Below are 20703 nucleotides of genomic sequence, written 5' to 3' on the forward strand. Positions count from 1 at the left end.
ATGTTTTAACCAGAAGGGTGGTGCGGTCTTCAGATTACATTTTCTTCTCTATTACTTTTGTTCATTTTGATGGGTATCAGTGAGGTGTTTTTTTTTTTTTTTTTTTTTTTTGGTGGTGGTGTGGGGTGCATTTGTTTTGTTGGTTTCCCTAGAAGTTGGTTTATCTTGCATTCATAATTCAGTCTCTACAAATTTGAATTTACTCATTTGTTATTTATTCTAGGCCATATAAGACATGGTTTGACATTAGAAGATACACGTTTGAAATCTGTTTCCTTAATTACTAGCTTTTTGACTAACACGACTCATTTAATTTCTCTGAGCCATAGTTTCTCCAGAAATGCAATGAAGTTTGGATTTTTTGTTTTTGTTTTTGGCACTCATTCATGTATCTAGGGTGTTAGATACACTGGCTGCCAACTGTTTTAGCTTCAAGCCAGGCATATATGAGGCAAAATGAAAATCCAGGGAACTCACCCATATCACTCCTTGGTCTTGAGGATCCTGAGGTCCCTATGCAGGTCTTCTTTCTTCTCGTCACTTTTCAGTCTTTTCATGTTTTCTTTAATATGCAATGTCCAGAGTTTTTTGTTGTACTTAGGAGGAAAAATAGGGAAAACTACATCTGTTTCATCTTCATGGACACAGAAGTCCTGAGCTCAATTTTAATAAACATGAAATTAAAGAATTTTAGAGGTGCAAGGCATCTTCATCTTCAAGGCAAGTTCATATGGTCCTGTGATGGTTAGTTTTATGTGTCCACTTGAGTGAGCCACTGGGTGCCCAAATATTTGTTTAAACATTACTCTGAGTGTTTCTCCCAGTATTTTGGAGATTAACTTTTTTATTGATAGAGTAAAGCAGATTGTCCACTATAATATGGGTGGGCTTTATCCAGTCAGTTGAAGGCCTGAATAGAACATAAAGACTGACCCTCCCCTGAGTAAGAGAAGAATTCTCCAGCAGACTGCCATTGGACTTTATCTGTGCCACTGACTCCTGGGTGGCCTTTGGACTTTTTTTTTTTTTTTTTTGATGTGGAGTCTTGCTGTCGCCTAGGCTGGAGTGCAGTGGCACAATCTTGGCTCACTGCAATCTCTGCCTCTCGGGTTCAAGCGATTCTCCTGCCTCAGACTCTTGAGTAGCTGGAATTACAGGCATGTGCCACCATGCCTGGCTAAGTTTTGTATTTTTAGTAGAGATGGAGTTTCACCATGTTGACCAGGCTGGTCTCAAACTGCTGACCTCAGGTGATCCGCCCACCTCGGCCTCCCAAAGTGCTGGGATTACAGGTGTGAGCCACCATGCCCAGCCTCTTGGGTCTTGAACCTGCTGGCTCACACTGCAGATTTGGGCTGATCATCCTCCATAATTATGTGTCGATTCCTTATAAGAAATCTCTTTCTCACGCTCCCTATATATCGTAATAGTTCTGTTTCTGGGGAGAATCCTAATACAGGTCTAAAATAACCACTTGAATGTTGAACAAAAATTAATCCCAATGCAGTTAAATGAATTCCTAATTAGTGTCAGCTAGTTAATGGCAAAACTGTATATGAAAGGAGAGGTGGGGAAACTTTCTAATTCATGGGAAATGATGTTGTGACATACTGCATGCTCCACTTGATGTGAGTACCTTTAAGCATAGTTTCTATTGGAACATGGTTCTGTGGATTATCATTTAAAGTAGACAGGAAAATTTCCAGGTAAAGAAAGCTATGTTAGCATAGTTTGTCATCATATTCCCAGTCTCATTTTCTTTGCCTTTGGAAAGCCTGATAATTGTAATTTGTCCCTCTCAGTGTTTAATTACCTTTTCTTTCCATAAAGGCTACTAAAAATGTGATGTAACATTGTCTTATATTTATTTTGGGTCTGTATAATTCTTTTTCCATTTTTTAATCCACATCCAATAAACTGAATGTTTAAAGGGTACAGTTTGCTAAGTTTTGACATACATACGCACTTGTAAAACCATTAATACAATCAAGATAATGAAGATATCCATTGCTCTCTAAATGATTATCAAGGGATTATCCCCATGGTAATCTTTTCTTCCTACGCTTTCCCTATCCTTAGGCAACCATGATCTTGTTTATGTCACTATGGATTAGTTTGAGTTTTATAGAATTTTATATAAATATAATCATAGATTATGTACTCTTAATGGCTTCATTTTATTAAGCATAATTATTGGACAATTCATTTTTGTTGTATGTATCAGAAGTTCATTGTTTTTATTGCTTAATAATATTCCATTGTTTGCATATTCTACAATTTGTTTATCTGGGCATCTGCAAATGACCATTTGGGTTGTTTTCTATTTTTGGCTTTACAAATGAAATGGTTATTGACATTCTTATACAAGTCTTTGTGTGGACGCATGATTTCTTTTTTTTTGGATAACTACCCGGGAGTAGAATGGCTCAATTCTATAGTAGGTGTATTTTAAACTTTAATAAACCAAACTGTTTTCCAAAATGGCTGTAGTATTTAACGTTTTACACTCCTACCAGTAGTTTATGAGAAATCTTGTTTCTTCTTATCTCCAACAACACTTGGTATGGGTGGTCTTTGAAATTTTTGCTATTGTAATAGTTGAGTAGGGATATCTCATTGTGGTTTTAATTTGCATTTACTACTGACTAATGATGTGGAACATCTTTTCATGTGCTTATTTATCATCTTTGGTGAAGTGTACATTCACATCTTTTGCTCATTTTTATATTGTTTTGTTTTGTTGTTAATGAGCCTGAGAGTTCTTTACATATTCTGGATACAAGTCCTCAATATATGATTTGCAAATGTTTTCTCCTAGTGTGTCTTCTTATCCTTGAAACAGTTTCTTGAGATGTGCAGAATTTCTTAATTTTGATGAAATTCAATTAATTAATTTAAAAAGTCATATACATGATTTTAAAAAATAAAGAATCTACCAGATTAGTTAGCTCATTTTACTTTTATGCATGAAGAGTGGGAAGAGATAAAATTTTAAAGCCTTTCAGGTTAGCAAAGCCATATTTATAAAAAAAAGTTATCCAAAGATAAATATTTTTATCTTCAGAAATAGAAATGTTATTAAAATAGTCTTACCAGGGCAATCAGTTTTGAAACAAGACAACCAATTAAAAAACCAGAGTTTTTTAGATAGAGGTTAGAATCACAGGACATAGTAAGATTCTTTGACTCCAGATGGCTTGAGAAACAAATAACATTTGTAAGAACTGTTTATCATAGAAAATAGAACAGGATGATTACAGTTATAACTTTATACACAGCTTCTATACTAGACTTATGATATTGTGAATGCTTTCAGTTCTATATCTTATCAGGACAGGCCCTCTTACTCAGAATGTTCTACGCTCTGCAGCTGCAGGGGAGAGAGCAGTAGCATCTCTTCTTATTTTTCTGAGACTCCTTTCTGAATTCCTAATTAGCAATTCCTCCAGTTGCTAATTAGGAGGGCCTGTGTTCTCGAAGTTAAAATGGAAATTCCATTAGTTATTCCTTGGAGAAAGGAGCATTAAATATTTACAATGTGAAATAAAAGAGAAAATATATTTTAACAAATCAAATGTGGGTAATGTAATGTTTTCTTTTTAAAACATATGCTTATACCTATACATTAATGTAACACACACATATATACACACATATACATACATACATATGCAGTTGTTAGCAGAGATTGCTCTATCTTTTGAGATTTAAATAAAATTGTGTCAAGGTGTTTATCGAATATGCTTTGGAATTTTCTTGGAAAAATGTTAGGGTCACCTCTTTCTCAGAGTTCCTATGCTGCTAAACTCTTACCTCCCCTGAATATTCTGTTCTCTGCTTCTTGCCTATTCAGAGTTGGAATGTAGCTCCTTGGCTACAATTTACCCAGTGTCACTCTCACAAAGCCTTTGTTTGTATATGTAGACTTTAGTGAATGTTGGAGTAGCCAAAGTGGTGAGGGGAGAGTTGTAATAAGGTGAACTATTCAAAATTGAATGTTTCATAACCCTGTTCTTTCTTCACATGCTGCCAGTTCTTGTTTCTTGCCATGTTCTCTCTCTTTTTCTCTGCATGTCTGTTTCTTCTATCAATTTCTTATTTTATTTTCTTTTGCTTCTTAACTTGCCACTATTTCCAAATTCAGGAGAGATACTACTGGTCTTTGATTCTCTGTCTGTATACCCATCTTATGTAAGGAATTTTTCTAAACACAGGCAGAAACCTTAATGTCAGTCGATTAAAAAACGGACAAAAAATGTTTTATTCCTCCTACATAAACATGTGTGTGCATGCATATGTTATACAAAAAATGGTGTCATTCTTACACATATTATTCAGGAACTTGCTTTTTATTTTTATACTGTCATGGATATTTTTCTATGTCAGTTCAGTGTATAAGTATGATAATACACTTAGCTATTCTTTTTATTAGACACTGAGGATGTTATTGGTATATGTTAGTGAATATCTTTGAAAACATTAGCTTTTTGAACATGTGAGTATTTTTATTAGATTTCTAGAAGTGAATTTTGGGTTAAAAGGTGTGTGTATTTCATATCTTGAAGGATACTGCCAGGTCAGTGTCCACTAATAGTCTGTGAGAGCACTGGTGGTCTCATAATCTCAACAGCCCTGGGTATTTATTATTATTGTAAATTTTGGGAAGTGGTATCTGATCATTGTTTTAAATATCTTTCTAATTGAGTCACCAGTCTTGGTGTAAACCTAACTTTAGTACAGACACAATAGTATGCATTAAAAATATTGGTTATAATCCTAAATAAGGAAGTACAGAGATTTTGATCCTCTATCCTTTTGACATAATTTCATACTAATATATATGTAAAATTCTCTAATATGAATGCTGTATTTTTAGAGATAACTGTTACTTCTCTTTAACTCTATTTCATTTGATTGAAATTCAAATATATATAAGTAGACAAGATTATGATGATGATAAAGATGGTAGAGATTTTATTATTTCCCTTTTGTTGCTTCTCATAATATTTTTTTTACATTTCCAGGAAATTCAATTTTATTTTTAATGGGATTTCATCTTCATAATGACAGAACATAATGTTTGTAATACTTAATGAGCTTTTAAAGAACATATGTGGGTGGTTAGAATCTGCTTTTTAGCTAGAGATTTAGAGATCCTAATATTCTCCTTGAAAATTCTGCTTAGCTTCTGGAGACAAGATCATACTTGTATTAGTATTTTGAAGCCAGCTTCAAGTATAATTGAATTTTCACTGTGTGCAATTGGAATCTTTTCAACTCTTTAACACTGATTAATATTCCCACTAGATTATAGTTTTCTGATATTTCAAGAAAAACAAAGCAAAAGTGGAACTATGTGAAGGTTATTTCTTACTTCTTAGTTAATAAGGTGTACCTTCTCCATTTGTCTCTCATAATTTCTGTCCCTGTCTTTTTAGACAAAGAAATATTATCAGTATTTTTTGTACTTATAAAAACACATTGATAAGTTTATAGTTTTCACAGCTGTGTAATGTTTGTCTTATTTGTTTCCCAGAAAAACCTTGTAGGCAATATTGTCACTTTGTTAGAGGCATACTGACTTAAGTCTTTTTTTTTTTTTAAACCATTTTAGCACAATGAGTATTAATAAATTTTTGGTGAAAAATGTGGAATTTTAGGATATAGTATTTTCACTAGGACTGTAATTTTAAATACTCTTTTAATGACTAAGTTAAAAACATAGAAATTTATTAGTACTAAAATCTGGTTTTAGTTATGATGTGATACAACATAGACATACCCAAAGGATGTAACATAATATCAGATATTTTTAAAGATCCAAACTATTTATGTGGTATAAAAGGATATTAATAACATTGTAATGATTCATAAGCTTAGAGCATCTGGTCCTTTGAGATCATTAACAGCTTTGCATATAGTCCACATCTCAAGATCCATATGGCAACCATTTGTGTATACATGGTAAAAGATATCTCAAAAATTTCTATATGAGTTCCAGTAGTTATTAAGAACACTGTAAGTAATGTGATGATTACCATAGAGAGTAACAGGCTTACTTTTTCCAAATGGGTGTTTCCAGGAGTGGTTGTAATTGAAAAAAAAGTCTTTCATGCTTTTACTGTTTACATTGATCAGAAACTAAAAACATATGTATTTTCTAAGTATAAAGAAAACCCATTGAGATAATTATGTTGAAGAATAATTATGATGAATGTATGGATATAACTAAATTTAACTGTAAAGATTCTCTTATCTGAAGATATAATTATTTGATTTACAGAAATCTGGGTACCTTTACCAGTTTGTGATATATTGTTTGATCTATTTTAAAGTATAAATAGATTTTGGTGGTTATATATTCATGTGCGCCATAATTTTAGCTATACATTCCCCCAGATGTACCTACTTATACTTTGCTCATTCTATACATATTTATTGAGTTTCTACTATGTTTCAGTTACTATTTAACACAAAAGACTTTTTTTTTCTTTTTGGCTTTGAACATTTGATAATTGATATTTCAAGTAGCACATTTGTAGCTTTCCACTATTTAGTACTTCATCAGTTTAAAAAATTATATTTTCATCACTTATTTTGTTTCTCAGGATCACTAGATATAGTGATATTGAGAGGTGACAATGTGCTAGCAGCCCTCACAGCACCTCCTCAGCCTCCGCGTCCACTCTGGCGGTGCTTGAGGAGCCCTTCAGCCCGCAACTGCACTGTGGGAGCCCCTCTCTGGGCTGGCGGAGGCCAGAGCCAGCTCCCTCTGCTTGCCGGGAGGTGTGGAGGGAGAGGCGCCCGTGGGAACAGGGGCTGCCAGCGGCTCTCACAGGCCAGTGCGAGTTCCCGCGGTTGCGGGCTCGGTGGGCCTCACACTGGAGCGGCTGGACGGCACTGCCGGCCCAGAGCAGTGAGGGGCTTAGCACCGGACCAACAGCTGCGGTGGGTGCACCAGGTCCCCCAGCAGTGCCGGCCTGCCTGTGCTGTGCTGGAATTCTCCCCAAGCCTCAGCTGCCTCCCTGTGGGGCAGGGCTTGGTACCTGCAGCCTACCATGTCCGAACCCCCTCTCGGCAGTGGGCTCCCACGCGGCCGGAGCCTCCCCAACAGGCACCGCCCCCTGCTCCATGGCGCCCGGTCCCATCAACCGCCCAAGGGCTGAGGAGTGCAGGCCCCGCTCGGGACTGGCAGGGAGTTCCGCCTGCAGTCCCAGTGCAGGATTCACTGGGTGAAGCCAGCTGGGCTTCTGAGTTTAGTGGGGACTTGGAAAACCTTTATGTCTAGCTAAGGGATTACATATACACCAATCAATACTCTGCATCTAGCTAACCTAGTGGGGAGTTGGAGAACTTTCCCGTCTATCACTCTGTGTCTAGCTCAAGGATTGTAAATGCACCAATCAGTACTCCATCAAAACAGACCAATGAGCTCCCTGTGAAATGGGTCAGTCAGCTCTCTGTAAAATAGACCAATCAGCTCTCTGTACAGTGGACCAATCCGCAGGATGTGAGTGGAGTCAGGCGAGGGAATAAAAGCGGGCTGCAGGAGCCGGCAGAGGCAAACCGCTGGGGTCCCCTTTCTAAGTGTGGAGATTTTGTTCTTTGACCCTTTGCAATAAATCTTGCTGCCGCTCACTCTGGTTCCACGCTTTGATTCCACGCCGCCGTTAAGAGGTGTAACACTCACCCCGAAGGTCTGCAGCTTCACTTCTGAAGCCAGCGAGATGTATCCACAAACCCACCGGGAAGAATGAACAACTTCAGACACGCCACCTTTTAAGAGCTGTAACACTCACCTGAAGGTCTGCAGTTTCACTCCTGTCAGCAAGACCACGAACCCACCAGAAGGAAGAAACTGCAGATACGTCTGAAGGAACAAACTCCGGACTGCCATGTTTAAGAACTGTAACACTTACCGCGAGGGTCTGCGGCTTCATTCTTGAAGTCAGCGAGACCAAGAAGCCGCCAGTTCCGTACACAATATGTGTTGATATCATAAGGTGAGAGGAGGGATTGCTATGTGATTATATAGACAATTATTAGAATATGTTTAATGGTAAATTGTTAAAAATAAAAAGTAATTAAGTATGAATTATTAAAAAGAATTGGAGGTTAGAGTCAATCACCTGATTTAATTACGAGTTTAGCTTGGGTTGAGAATAAACATTTCTGAGCCAGATGCAGTGGCTTGTGCCTAAAATCCCAGCTACTTGGGAGGCTGAGGCAAAAGGATCGCTTTGGCCCCGGAGTTCAAGATCAGGCCGAGCAACATAGTGAGACCACTATTTCTTAATCATAATAATTCCCAATTAAGTCATTTTAATCTTGATAATCTGAGGAAATAATCTACTTTATGGATAGTTAGGAGACATTTAACTATTATTTTAATTTTTATTGACAGGTCTCAGATTTAACTTGTAGCCCATGGTAACACTTTCTAGATATTTTCTTAGCTGGATACAAGATTATCTTTCTCCTTTAAGCCCATATGGTATACTCTAATATATGTGTACTAATATAGTATTTTCTTAAACTACATGAAAGTTGTGACTTAGGCAAGATACCAAGCCTTAGAAAAAGAATCATCAGAGAGGCATTCTGGTATCTGTTTTAATTTGATTTTCAGTAGAGAAGATCAAATTTTAAAAAATGAAGCTGATTAGAGATTGTGAAACTGTATTGTCTGGTTTTTCTCAAAATTTGATTGTTTCAGTGCTGCTTCATTGTTTTTATTATGTTTGTTGAATCCCTGGATTATTAGGCATACCTACTGCGCAATGTAAATACTTACGTGTGTTTGGAATTCTCCCCTCCCCTTTTTTAGTATTTAGAATATTATCATGTAAAGGGAAATCATAGGGTGTTGATTGTCTCATGACTACCAAAAAATACAGGTAAAATATCTTAGATAAAACAAAGGGAGTGATATTAGAAGTTCTAAAAGTCTTTATTATAAGTAATTATAAATGTAATTATATTTACATTTTATAATACAGTTGAATCTTTGCAGAATGTAAAATATATGTGAATACATAAATGAGTAGCGATAATTATTCTGATAATCATTATCACTGAGTACCTCCACTAAAAGTATAGTAGGAAATACGATTTTGAGTCTTTTTTAAATCTTTTTTTTAATTTTTGAGACGGGAGTCTCTGTCGCCCAGGCTGGAGTGCAGTGGCGCAATCTCGGCTCACTGTAAGCTCCGCCTCCCGTGTTCAGGCCATTCTCCTGCTTCAGCCTCTGGAGTAGCTGGGACTACAGGCAACCACCACCAGGCCCGGCTAATTTTTTGTATTTTTAGTAGAGACGGGGTTTCACCATGTTAGCCAGGAGGGTCCCGATATCATGACCTTGTGATCTGCCCTCCTCGGCCTCCAAAAGTGCTGGGATTACAGGCGTGAGCCACCGCGCCCGGCCCTCGATTTTGAATCATTTTTTCATCACTGGTTTTAGTTTAATCTATCAACTCTGTCATCCAGTCTATCTTAAAACAAAATACTTTATCTTCTTTATATATCAGGATTATGACTATAGTTTTAGATAGTTTTTTTTTCTGTAAAATGAGTGCTCCTTTATTTAGCTCACTGCCACAACTTCATACTTTTCTTCACTCCTGAACCATCTCTGTTAACTTGCCTGCAGTTTTGTAGCATTACTGTGTTTACATCTACTGATTTAGAGATGTTTATGTGACAAGTGGCTTTTTAAAAATATTTGCATTTAATGTAATTAAGGGAAAAAGTTTTTAAAAATATTAAGCTAGCAAGTTATTAACATTATTTATATTAATACTATCTGTAATAACCCCAGTTCCTGTCAACAACAGAATGAACAAATGGTGTTATATGTAATGGAATGCTCTACAGTAGTAAAAACCAAAGTACACATAACAACATGAATGAATTATATAAACAAACTGTTGGTGAAACAAACCAGACATAAAGAAGGATGACTTGGCTGTGCACGGTGGCTTATGCCTTGTAATCCCAGCACTTTGGGAGGCCGAGGTGGGCAGATCAATTGGGGTCAGGAATTTGAGACCAGATAACTTGGTCAACATAGTGAAATCCCCTCTCTACCGAAAATATAAAAAATTTCAGGGTGTGGTTAGGTGTGCCTGTAATCCCAGCTACTTGGGAGGCCGAAGCAAGAGAATCGCTTGAACCCGAGAGGCGGAGGTTGCAGTGAGCCGACATGGCGCCACTGCACTCAAGCCTGGGCAACAGAACGAGACTCCGTCTCAAAAAAAAAAAAAAAAAAAAAAAAAGTATGACTTACATGATTTAATTATTCAATTTATATAAAGTTTAAAACTGACAAAACTATGGTTTTTGGATGTCAAGGGAGTAGTTTCTTTTATAGGGAGGGCATAATGACAGGAATGAAGTATGAGGTGGTCTGTGGATTCTGGTTATATTCTGCTTCTTGGGTACTAGTTACACAAGGGTGTTCATTTTGTGGATTAATGGAGCTGTATAGTTATGATTTGGGCACTTCTGTATATATATTCGACTTCCAGAAAAAGCTTGTATATGCAGTTAGTGCTTATTTGTGACAATTGGGTTCTAGAAAGTTTCTGTGAACACTATGTTAGTGAATACTGAACCATTGTCCCTGGGGGGGAATATAGGATTAGGTTCCTACTAGCCTTTGATCACAGATAACCAAGCAGTACAACATGGCCTTGTTTTACATGTGTTTCTTTTTACATACACCATATTTCATAAATATCATCGATTCATTAACATTGAACTTATGCCCGATAGCACTATAACTCATGTCTGATTTAAACTTTTCTGACATGCGTTTTTTTCATGAGAAACATCACAAGTCTTCTTGAGCTCGGGAACACTAGATAGCACTTCAGTGCTACAAGGTGACCTCCAATAAACCTCAAGTTAGAGATACTATGTCTCTAATGAACTTTTTTAGTAGAGAACACTTCACACATGTTACAGTTCAATACTAGAAGATTTAAGTAAATACATCCTATGTGATTTCACTGGGAGAAGACACTTGGAAACTTGTGCCTGGTTTTCTCTGAACTGTGTCCCATGTGTGTTTTCTCCTGATTTTGCTTTGTATTCTTTCACTGTAATAAGTCTTAACCATGAGTTCCACTATATACTGAGTTCTGTGAGTCCCAGAGAATCACTAAACCTGACTGTAGTCTTGGGTCCTCCCGAAATATTGCATAACAAACTCCTACAAAACAGTGTCTTAAAGCAACAACCATTTAATTGTATCTTATGAATTTGTTAAGAGTTTAGTCATGGTTTGATTTGGTGTCCTTTGAGGTTACTTCGTGGTTTTCGTCTAGTGGTTAGGCTGGGCAAGATAATCCAAGACAGCTTTATGTACACACCTGGCACTTTGACAGGGATGGGTGAAAGGTTGTACTCAGCTGGGGCCATTGACTGGAATGCCTGCACGTGAGCTCTCCAGTATTAGAGCCCTGAAATGCCAATTAAGAAATCAGATTACCCTGACTAGGCAGATCATTTGTTCAATAATCTTGTACTTCTGAAATAGCTCATATTTTTATTCTTAGCTGTATTAATTGATGTAATGAACTCCCTGTTCGGCCACATATTTTATAAATGTTTTATGTTACTTTTTAGAATTTTTCCCTAAACCATCTTTTTAAAGTGTTAAGGAATTTAATAATTCTGTGCTCATGTTATCTATACCTTCTCTGATTTTATTAACATATGTAACATCTTTTTTTTGGCTCTTATGTTTCTAAGAGAATTAATGTTTTTATTCTGTCCTCCTCAGAGAGTATATGTTCTAGTTTTTATCTTAACCTTTTTCAGACTCATGTTTTTCATTTGAAAATGAAAAATCTGACCTACATGTAGTATTACAGGCTCAGATGTACTATAATTTTTATTCTCCAGAAGAACTATGGAAGCATGAATTCTCTTTGTAGAAAATATTATTGCTTTTTATTACTGGAAATTATTCTTAATATGGAAACTTTTCCAGCCTGTGATTGGGAATGTTTCTTGTTTATTCACTGGTTTATAGTTCGTAAGAGCCCTTGGAGCCTTCTTTATCAATAACATGAAAAATCCTTGAATCCTGTCAGTGGCTGTTTCATATTTTAGCTCATAGTTTGATAATTTTACATTTGAGTATGTTCAGAACTCCTGAGTGAATGTTATTCAACCATAATTTATTTATATTCAGTAATCATGTTTATTTTTGAGTATTAATAGCAATAAATGACATCTTCATGGGATATTACTGCATATTAGAAAAGAAAATAATTTTGTGTGAATTACATAATTTTATTCGTTAAACAAATTGTAAGGCGGTTTGAATGAATATTATTAATGGTTCTATGTTATATGAGGAACTGAGGCTTGGTGGTATAGTGAAAAATAGGGGTATATAATAATTCTATCCTTCTGCATGTGGGTATCCAGTTTTCCCATCACCATTTATTAAAGAGACTGCCCTTTCCCCAATGTATATTCTTGGTGCCTTTGTTGAAAAGGAGTTGTCTGTAATTAAGTGTGTGGACTTGTATCTGGGTACTGTATTCTGTTCCACTGGTCTATGTGTCCTTTTATGCTAGTGCCGTACTGTTCTGTTTGCTATAGCTTTATAGTATTTGGAATCAGATAATGTGATGCCTTCAGCTTTGTTCTTTTTGCTCAGAATTGCTTTAGCTATTCAGCATGTTTTGTGGTTTCATATGAATTGTAGGATTTCCTTTTTCTGTTCTATGAAGACTGTCATTAGTATTTTGATAAGGATTGCATTGAATCTGAAGATGCTTAGGGCAGTATGGTCATTTTAACAATATTAATTGTTGCAATCCATGAGCATGGTGTATCTTTCCATTTTTTTGTATGTTCTCTTCAATTACTTTCCTCAGTGTTTTACAGGTTTCCTCATATAGATCTGTAACATCCTTGATGAAATTTATTTGTAGGTGTTTTTTTTTCTTTGTAGCTATTATAAATGGCATTGCTTGCTTGATTTTTTCAGGTTGATCACTGTTACTGTATGGAAATGCTGTTCATTTTTGCATGTTGATTTTGTACCCACCTTGCAACTTTATTTAATGTATTAATTCTAAGTGTTTTCTGCGGAGTCTTTATATTTTTTTAAAAAATATAAGGACATGTAATCTGCAAACAAGGCTAATTTGACTTGACTTTTTCCTTTCCAATTTGGATGTTCTTTATTTCTTCCTTTGCCTAATCGTTCTAGCTAGGACTTTCAGTACTATGGTGCATAACAATGGGTGAAAGTGTGCTTTCTTGTCTTGTTTCAGTTCTTACTGGAAAGGCTTTCAGTTGTCCCCCATTCAGTGTGATAATAGCTGTGGTTTTGTGATATATGGCCCTTATCACGTTGAGTATGTTTCTTCTATACCAGGTTTATTGAGGGTTTTTATCATGAAAGGATGTTGAATTTTGTTGAAATCTTTTTTAGCATCTGTTGAAACATTTGTTCTTGGTTCTGTTAATGTGATGTATTATGTTTATTGATTTGCGTATGTTGAACATGCTTGTATTCCTTGGATGAATCCCACTTGATCATGGTAAATGGTCTTTTTAATGTGTCGTTAAATTCTGTTTGCTAGTATTTTGTTGATACTTTTTACATTTGTGTTCATCAGGGATACCTTGATTCATTTTTTGAAAATACCTTGAACAAATATGTGTGAGTATATTTTTGGGTTCTCTTTCCTGTTCTATTTATTTATATGTCTGTCTTTAAATACCAATACCACACTGCTGTGATTATTGTAGCTTTGTGGGAAGAGTTGAAATCAGGTAGTATATCCCTTAAACTCTATTCTTTCTCTTTTTTTGATCAAAATTGTTTTGAATTTTATTTTGAATTTCTGTGTATAAATTTTAGAATCATTTTTTTGTTTTCCAACAAAAATCTTGCTAGGAGTTGGTTTGGGATTGTACATATTGAATTACAAGTGGGGATGGATAGAGAGTGAATTGGCCTTTTCTAATCAGATTTACATTTTAGAAGGATCGCTTTTCTGTCAGTTTAAAAGTGAGTTAGAAGAGAGCAGGATTGAAGTCAGAGCAGTTTGCCAGAGTTTAAGTCACAGATGATGAAGACTAGAAGAAAGACACTGGTGGTATGTTATACAGGGGAGTATAGATACTTTTAAAACCTGTGTCAGTTTCCTTTTTTTTTTTTTTTTTTTTTTTTTGAGACAGAGTCTCCCTCTGTCACCCAGGCTGGAGTGCAGTGGCGTGTGATCTCGGCTCACTGCAACCTCCGCCCCCCAGGTTCAAACAATTCTCCTGCCTCAGCCTCCCAAGTAGCTCGGATTACACGTGTGCGTCACCAAATGTGGTTAATTTTTGTATTTTTAGTAGAAATGGGGCTTCTCCATGTTGGCCAGGTTGGTCTTGAACTCCTGACCTCAGGTGACCTGCCCATCTTGGTCTTCCAATGTGCTGGGATTACAGGCGTGTACCACTACGCCTGACCTGCATCAGTTTTCTGTTGTAATCATTAAAAATTGCCACAAGCTTCAGTGGCTTAAAACAGCACAAATTTATTATTCTGCCCTCTCACTGGAATAAAATCAGTTTGTTGGCCAACTGTGTTCTCTTTTATGGAGGATCTGAGATAGAAACTGTTTCCTTCTCATTTGGCTTGTTGGCAGAATTCAGTTCTTTGTGCTTGTAGATCTGAGATTTCTGTTTTCTTGCTGGCTGCCAGCTGAAGGCTATTCCCAGATTCTAGAGGCTATCTGTGCTCCTTGGCTTGTGGTCTTCTCCATTCATTTTTAAAGCCAGCAATGGTGGGTTGATTGCCTGCGTGGTTTGTCCTCCTTTTTCAGTCTCCTCTTTCTGACCCAACTGGTAAAAGTTCTGGGAAAGGTTTGAAGGACTCATGTGACTAGATTGGGATCATTCATGTAATCTAGTATAATCTCCCCATCTGAACATCTTTAATTTGATCACATCTACAAAAATTGAAAAATTATAAAAATATATACTCAGAAGTCTCATTTCTTTCTATGTCCCTTCTTTCTTATTTCCACATATCCTCTATGGGTAATCAATTTCATTGGCTTCTTGGTTATTTTTCCTCTGTTGCATTTTTCAGAAAACTAGCAGATACACACACACATACACACATGTATAGATTAATAGTCTCATTTCCACTTTCTTTTTTGAGACTGTGTCTTACTCTGTTGCCCAGGCTAGAGTGCAGTGGTGCGATCTCAGCTCACTGCAACCTCCACTTCCCAGGTTCAAGCGATTCTCGTGCCTCAGCCTCCCAAGTAGATGGACCACAGGAGCATGCTAATTTTTGTATTTTTAGTAGAGACAGCATTTCCATGTTGGCCAGGCTGGTCTTGAACTCCTGATCTTAAGTATTGGCTCGCTTTGGCCTTCTCAAGTGCTGGGATTACAGGCGTGAGCCACCACGCTTGGCCCTTCATTTCCACTTTTTAAATATAGAAGTACAGTACTGTATATGTTCCTTTGCATATATATTTTTTTTTTACTTAACAGTATTTTCCTGGTAATCACTCCCATATCTGTTCAGAGATCTTCCTTATTCTTTTTATAGCCTCTGTATTCTTTGTTACATTCTTTAAGTGGATAAATTACAGTTATTCAACCAGTTTCCATAGAAATGTGTTTAGATTGTTTCTAATGTTTGCCCTGACAAATAATGCTGTGTTGAATAATGTTTGTACATATGTAGTTTCATATTTATAGAAGTTTTTTTTTTTTTTTTTTTTTACCTGCTAGAAGTAGGATCAGATGGAAAATACATATGTAGTTTTGTTAAATACTATAAAATTTCCTTCCATTGATTTTCCGCTATTTTATGACAATGTGTATTTCCCAGTAGCCTTTCCCACAAATTTGTTGTCAGGATTTTGAATGTTTGTTGTCAATTGGACAGGTGAGAAATGGTATTTCAAATTAATTTAAGTATAATTTATATAAAATAAAATGAATTTAAAATGTATAGTTAATGTTTTTTGTCAAATATACATTTCATGTAACCATCACAGCAATTAAAATGTAGAATCCTCAGTACAGATGTAAAGATGTAGAACAATTTCTATCATATGTCATTATGGTTTTAGTGAGTTTACTTACTGTGAACTGTCATAGTTTTTAAACCAATATGCTTTTGCTTCTGAGTTAAATTAGTGATTTTAAAAAGATAAACCAATTTTGTCAATGTGTGAATATTAAAGGAAAGTATTTATTTGAAGGTATTTACATGATTATCTTATTGTAAAATGTGAGGTGTGCTTGGCACAACTTAGATGTGTGAACTACTTTTTTCAACTCTATTTGATAAAATCTAAATATAGATTAAATATTTTTTATTAAAATTTAGCTTCCTAATGAAAATGCTCTGTATAGATAAAATACACACTGGAGCTCAAAGATTATTTTGAAAACAAAATCTCTTACTAATAATCTGTAATGATTACATGTTAAAATACTTTATTTTGGATCTGTAAGGTTAAATAAAATATTATTAAAATTAATTTCACCTTTTTTACTCCTTTAAATATGACTATTAGAAAATTTAACATTACACATATAGCTTACATGATATATTTTATTAGCATTGAGCTAGATTATTTTATTTTCTTGCTTGTATAAAAGTTTGTTGGATTTTTTTCTGAATGTTTGAGGCCAAGAGGCCGAAAGGCAGTTTGGTCTTAATTCAGTCACTAGTAGTTTCTTAGTTATCCTTATTATTTCAACCATTCTGTTAGTAAAGGTTTATAATACATTTCATTTATTTATTAAATATTAGTGCTGTCATTCAATGTATCTTACTGTGTTACAGTCATATCTGAAAGCATCTAATAAAGTGAAATGGCTTTGTATTTATATCATTTACTGTAACTTCTAGTGAGCTGTGTTATAAGACTGCTGGTGTTTAAGCCTCTAATTGCTTACATTCTTTCAGAGGAGTACATTATTCAGAGATATTTTGCATAGCCACAATTGAGAGTAGGCTGTGAGTAGCAGTGTATGCGTTGTAGACTTTTTTGCCACAGCTGTCACTGTTGGCAAAGGTAATGCTGGAGAAGCACTGTATTAAATTGGTCCAGTAGTCATAATTAATTCAGAGAAAGAAGAGCTGTTGGCATAGCAGACGTGCTTGGCATAGTTAGGCAGCTGGTGTGATTATGTGCCTCAATTACAGGGCATCGTGGGTAAAACTGCCTCTGTTTATGAGTGATGTGGATTGCATAGTGGGAACAGATGGCTAAAAAAACATACTTGACCTTCTAGTACATTGCTATAGTAATAATGAAATATTTTTTTTCTAAAAAATCAGGATAATTTTCTTGTAGATTTTGAAAACAATCTAAATACAAATGGAGAAATTTAGCCAAATTTAATCCAAGGAAAGAAGTTATAGTAAAAACCTCTTCCATTGCATTTGGAAATTACTAATGAAATCTCTTTATTGGTAGAGTTGTTATATAAATGTGTAGGTACTTTTAATCTTACAGAATTTTACATTTAGCTCTCATCATATTTCTGCTCTATTCTTCTATCTGCTTACTAATTATGCACATTTTCTTTATTTAAAATTGTTAGCTTCCAAACTAATTTAACACAAATGAACTACAGACATTTTAAGAAACACTTTTTGGGCTGGGTGCAGTGGCCCATTCCTGTAATCCCAACACTTTGGGAGACTCAGGCGGGTGGGTCACAAGGTCAAGAGATCGAGACCATCCTGGCCAACATGGTGAAACCCCGTCTCTACTAAAAATACAAAAATTAGCCAGGCGTGGTGGCGTGCGCCTGTAGTCCCAGCTACTCTGGAGGCTGAGGCAGAAGAATCGCTTGAACCTGGGAGGCGGAGGTTGTAGTGAGCCAAGATTGTGCCACTGCACCCCAGCCTGGTGACAGAGCAAGACTCTGTATCAAAAGAAAAAAAAAAAAAAGGAAAACCAAAAGACCCCACTATACATTTATTTGACTTCTGAAATAGAAATTTATGTAATTAGAGCACAAAACTCATGAAATCAGGAGTTTGGTTTAATTTGCATCCTTAGGATTGCATTCTGTCTAAAATAAAGTCCACTTGTTTTCAAAGGTATGTAGACATTTACATGAATTAATTTAAAATCTAAGAACCTTAAAATGTGCAAAATGTGAATTACTGAAGTAAGTATAAGAGTATTTGTTTGGAACTTTATTGTACCTAGTGTAATGAAATGTGTGGGACAGACAATACGACTTAATGCTTAGGAGCCCAGGCTTTGATGTCAGACTGACTTTATTCCTGTCTCCGCAGCTTATCTGCTATTTGACATGGCAAATTACCTCTCTGCCCTTAGTTTCCTCATTTGTAAAATGGTAATAATATAGCATTTACTTAACAGATGGTTGTGAGATAATACACGCAAAGCACTTCAGATGGCTTCTGATTGTACTGAGTACTCACCAAGTGTTATTTATTGGTATTTTATATGACATTTACTTTCTTTGGTCAGAAAATGGACTTACCCACTTCAGTTTATCTTTTCTTGGTTAATAGATTTTACTTTGTATTATATTATTACCAAATTGTAACAGAATGATGCATATATTTTTGAAGCCAGAGGATCTTGAGTTTCAGGGGATAGCTAAGTAGATTTTCATTCTTTCATGAAAAATTGTATTTCTTAAGAGATACATTTTAGTCTTAGAAAGCAGTGACTTAAGTGACTTAATCACTTTCTTATATCATAAAAATGAAATAATTGTTGAAAAAACTATCATTCATTTTTTGAGATTTAAAATTTTTTGTATGGCCGGGCGCGGTGGCTCAAGCCTGTAATCCCAGCACTTTGGGAGGCCGAGACGGGCGGATCACGAGGTCGGGAGATCGAGACCATCCTGGTTAACATGGTGAAACCCCGTCTCTACTAAAAAATACAAAAAACTAGCCGGGCGAGGAGACGGGCGCCTGTAGTCCCAGCTACTCGGGAGGCTGAGGCAGGAGAATGGCGTGAACCCGGGAGACGGAGCTTGCAGTGAGCTGAGATCCGGCCACTGCACTCCAGCCTGGGTGACAGAGCGAGACTCCGTCTCAAAAAAAAAAAAAAAAAAAAAAAAAAAAAAAAAAAATTTTTTGTAAAAGTAATATATTTACATGGCTGAAAAATCAGAAGATAAGAGAGAGTATACAGTGAAGAGTCTTTCTCTGACTGCTATGTTTCATCTACCCAGTTCTCCTTAGAGACAATGTATGTATCAAAACTCTTGTTTATTTTTCAAAATAGTTTTATTTATATACAACTAAATATACATGCATATCCCCCCTTGTTAGATATGTGATAATATCTGCTATTTTGCTTTTTTCATTTTGTAATGGGTTTTAGGGCCTGTTCTGTATCTGTATATGAAGAGCTTCTTTATTCATTTTTATAGTTGCCTTGAATTTCTTGTATGAATGTACTTTATTACTTGATGTTAAATTATTCTGCCTTAGTCATTTGTTTTTCCAGTTTATTTTTCTCATTTTCTGGTATTCGCTTTATATGGATTCTATGCTGTTTTATTTATTGATTGAGTACTAATCTTTATATGAGATGAATTGTTCTTGGCTTGTTATTTTCAGGAAGTACCTGTGAGGGAAGGACCAGGCCAGGGCCCTAAAAGGAATTTTCACTGTGATCTTGAGTTTGTCTATGATTTCACCAAAAGCATGAGCCATAAAAAAACAGATTGATTTGGACTTTCATCAAAATTAAAAATCTCTTTGAAAGACACAAAGGGCATACATTAAGAGAATGAAAAGACAAATCACAGACTGAGAAATGTCTTTAAGGAATTATGTGAGAAAAAACTTGTATTCAGAATGTGTAATTAACTTTCATACTTAGTTATAAGTAAACATCTCAGTTAAAAAAACGCATAAAAGTTTGGAACATACACTTTATCAGTGAAGATACATGAATGTCAAATACACACGAAAAGATATTAGTAACATTAGTCATTAGAGAAATGCAAATAAGACCACAAGAGATACCATTACACCCCTGTTAGAATGGTTAAGATTAAGAACTGTGCCTTGTGTTGGCAAAGCTGTGGAGAGTAACTGAAACTCTCAAACATTGCTAGTGGTAATGTAAAATGATAGTATCACTGTGAAACATATTTTGGCAGTTTCTTAAGAAGTTAAATATACAGGTAACGTGATCCAGCTATTTTACTCCTAGGTATTTAATCAAGAGAAATGAAAAGTATATGTCCATACAAAGACCTGCATGTAAATGCTTGTAACAGCTTTAACTGTAATAGCCCCAAACTAGGAACAACAGGTGCATGGATAAACAATATGGCATATCCATATAACGAAAAACTATTAAGTAGTAAAAAGCAGTACACTATTGATACACACTATAACACAGGTGAATGTGAAAATAATTATAATCTGAAAGAATCCAGATAAACATGAGTACCTATTGTATGATTTCATTTATATAAAATTGTAGGAAATTCAAACTAATGTATAGTCAGGAAGCAGATCATTGCTAGCCTTGATGGGATGAAGGAAGGAGAAGGAGACAAGAAGCAGAGATTACAAAGGGTTAGGAGTGCCATGCTTATGTTCATAATGATGTGAACATCATTATGAAATCATAACGTTTGTGAACATCATTTATGAAAATCATAAAGCAGTGATGATTTCACAGGTATATACATATGTCA

General features: G+C 35.6%; 1 protein-coding gene across 9 annotated transcripts in view; it reads left to right on the plus strand.

Annotated features, from left to right (window-relative positions):
• The window catches only part of LOC105500020 (DTW domain containing 2), a 474953-nt gene that overhangs the window by 86766 nt on the left and 367484 nt on the right, over positions 1-20703 (plus strand). The window contains exon 1 of one of the 9 annotated variants that reach the window (XR_011624754.1): positions 1501-8003. The exons of the other annotated variants lie outside the window; for them this stretch is intronic. The gene's annotated coding sequence lies outside the window, so the exon portion shown is untranslated. Of the gene's footprint in view, positions 1-1500; positions 8004-20703 lie in introns of those variants that run through there. 9 annotated transcript variants of the gene reach the window in all.

The sequence above is a fragment of the Macaca nemestrina genome, chromosome 6 (assembly GCF_043159975.1).
Source record: "Macaca nemestrina isolate mMacNem1 chromosome 6, mMacNem.hap1, whole genome shotgun sequence".
Taxonomy (NCBI): Eukaryota; Metazoa; Chordata; class Mammalia; order Primates; family Cercopithecidae; genus Macaca; species Macaca nemestrina.